We start from the raw sequence: 3,278 nt of genomic DNA, 5'->3' as shown, positions 1-3,278 counted from the left end.
GTTGGAGATGAAGACTTGGTGAGTCCTCATAGATTCGAGGACAATACCCAATATGTTCTTTTATGTCTTTTTAGTATTGTTTAAGTTGTGTACGGGATTAGTCCCGAATTTTGTACTCTAAAGTATTAGATGGTTTTGAGACATCATGTATAAAGTCTAGAAAGTCTTCCGCTTGCTATTTTTTTTATGCAATGTTTTCTTGGTAAAGAAAGTTTTAAATTCCTTATGGTTTTAGTGTCTATGCGATGAATGAATGCTAAGAGGCTTGTATTAGACCTCTTCGAGGTCGAGTACGCCGGTTACGACTAGGGGGTGCTCCCGGGTCGTGACAGAAACATAATTATGTAGCGTTTTGAATTCATCAATTGTATATTTTCATTTAAGTCCATAGAGACTCGAAGGCGGATAAATACTTCCAATTTTCTGTATTAAATAAATAATATATGTCAAAAAGTTCAACAAGCAAAAAATATAAAACTAATATTCACGAGGGAAAAGTGAACTAATTGTCAAACTTAATTTCAATAACATTCCTCCCCCAATCCCATCCTCAGTTCTCATACTAATGCTAAGAGTCGTTAACAATCTCTCCACTAATGATTCCCATATCAGAATCAAAAGAATTATATTATCCTGTAGCATACCAAAGCAAATAAAGCCTCAACACAGATTGAATTAATAACAAACATGATGCGAGCACTGACCACAAATGAATGCTCTGAATGTGGATCCCAAGCCAAGCTTTCAACATCAGCACCAACTGAAAACTTAAATCCATTGTGAGAAGGTTTCCTCCCATCCTTCTGCAAAACATGTTGAAACATTAATTAGCATCTTAAAGTAAGAAACTAATCCACAGTCCTAACTTTCAAGAATAAAGGGGGGCAAAAAAAGAAAACGGAGAAGTGTTCTATCACCAAGCAAACTGGATCGAATGACCCGCTCAGAAGAATCTGTGGAGCAAATGGATTCCATGCAATTGCTTGAACCTGTCAAACATAGCAAGACAATGAATCTACTTCTTTCAATAATTTGTAAGCAAGTTAGTCTAATGTTCTATACGTAATTCAACTTTTATCAATCATATTCCAAACTCTACCTTGTCAGTATAGTCAATCATAGTGAGATTACAGGCTTCGGTAGTCACATCCCAAACCTTGACGGTATGATCAGCACTAGCACGAGCAAGTATATTCCTGCATAGAATGTTGAATAAGACGATTTGAAGTCTGACTAAGACTCAAAGAGATGCACTGACAAACATCAAACACTCATCAATCAAATTACCATACCTATATTCCTTGTTCCAAGAAAGACCAAGTATTGCATCCTTGTGGCTATCCTTTTTGTATTTGATAGATTTCTGCAAGAAAATTTGCAAAGTAGGTAAATGGAGCATAAAAGTAAGTTTTCTCAGACAATCATCATATACTCAGTAAAGACCACCATGCAAATGATCAAACCTGGCAAATTGTTCGCCTTCTTTCATGTTCTTAAATATTAAGGTAATAATTTTATTTTCATATTATTTTTTTTGGGGGGGAGGGGGGGATATTTTTCAACAATTGGTATTTTGTGTGCATTAAATAATTCTCACTTGTCTTCTGCCATGACGAACTAACAAAATAGTGGTTTAGAGTAAGTTTCTCTTCAAACCAAATAATATGACAATTTAATTTCAAATGCAAAAACTACTATAAGTCTCTCTGTCTCTCTTCCTACCTTGTGTCTATTTGTCACTCAAAAAGAGCATTGCTAATGCCCATAAGGACAGATGGGGAGGTTCATATAAAAGCTGGTGGTTGTGGTGCTTTAACCAAAAGAATGTACTAAGATTATAAACACTGATAGTCACAATATGCCTGCCATGTACGGCATGTTGTAGTAAATAGAGTAGCAGCATGGAGAGTAAGTTAAATAAGAACATATCGGTTGACCAGAAGTCCAAACCCGTTAAGGTAGCTACTTGACTTGTTTGGTACAAACCTAAAGCTCCTTGTAGGGTACCACCTCAGGTTGCTTAAATGTTCTTAAATTGAAGTCTGTAAGATAACTAATGCAGATAGTTCCTACTCCAGAATATCAAGCAACAAATTACAAACCTATTATTAAAGATCTGGCATGTCGCACATGTATGAAGTAAGAGGGACAATCGGCACTAGTGGAGACATAAACCTGAGCACACTAACCATCTTCGATTGCAAAATGTCATAGCCTACTATTTTTTCATTTTTTTAGTTGATTCTATAAGTTTGCAGTACCCTACTACTTTATTCCAAATAGAAGTCTCTGGAAACTAATTCACAGTGACATGGAGAATGACCAATGAAAATCTTGACGTTTTTCCTACCTCTGGGCTTTAACATCTAGAACAAATTTCAGCTGCACAAGCTGACCTACCATACAAGAGCATTCTAATCGAAAATTGGATCAAAGAATAGAAAGGTCAAATTGCTTAAATTACCTTTTTTCCCTTTCTCTTTATATCAGCGATGCCACCTAAAATAACAGATGGTTGCACTTCATCTATCTACAGAGAAAGAGGACAGTGAGATACGATTTGTAGTGACTCAGGAATTCATAAACATCAGTGTAGAGTCACTTACTATGTCAATGTCTCAAATTTCAATTGTTGGTTCCATTGAACCCACAGCTATGAAGTTACCTATTAACGTATAATTCATCTATTAACACGAGTAAATGAAAAATTGCTTTCAAAGGTAACATATGTTCAAAACCAGTAAGAGAAAATACTACAGCAGCATGACGGTCAACTTAAAGAAGAACCATACCTCTCTCCCCGCCTTTAATAGGGCAATCAAGCCATGTTGTGCAGAGAGGAAATGCAGGTATAATAAAAGCATGGTGAACATACATGTTTGTTTCGCCATTTGATAGATCTTCCAAAATTATTATTTGTTGGCATGGATCATAGTCACAAATCAAAGGGCAGTCAAAATAAAACTAAATGGACCATACATATGGAAGTATTATCAAGTCATTGAGTCGTGAAGTAAGTTCTACTTGCCTCGAGATGACTGACATCATCTTCATTGCTTACACAAACTATAATAGAATCATCAGGTCTTATTATCTTGTCATTATCTTTTTCAAAGTTAATCTTAAGGTTAGAACTCATTCAAGTCCCCAACAGAGTCGTCATTCTTTTTTATTTAAAAACATACTTAGACTGATTTTAAGAGTTGTTACTTAATTTTTAAAGTAAAATTAAGAAAACTTTATTTTTCAAATAGATTAAAACAGAAATTTAATGAAAA

General features: G+C 35.1%; 1 pseudogene; it reads right to left on the bottom strand.

Annotated features, from left to right (window-relative positions):
* Window positions 1–1,081: 1,081 nt before the first annotated feature.
* On the bottom strand, window positions 1,082–2,881 carry LOC102596372 (uncharacterized WD repeat-containing protein C17D11.16-like; annotated as a pseudogene).
* Window positions 2,882–3,278: the final 397 nt, after the last annotated feature.

This window comes from Solanum tuberosum, unplaced genomic scaffold (genome assembly GCF_000226075.1).
Source record: "Solanum tuberosum cultivar DM 1-3 516 R44 unplaced genomic scaffold, SolTub_3.0 scf00322, whole genome shotgun sequence".
Lineage (NCBI taxonomy): Eukaryota > Viridiplantae > Streptophyta > Magnoliopsida > Solanales > Solanaceae > Solanum > Solanum tuberosum.
Note: the sequence above shows the minus strand (reverse complement) of the source record. Positions and strands in the feature narration are given on the sequence as shown.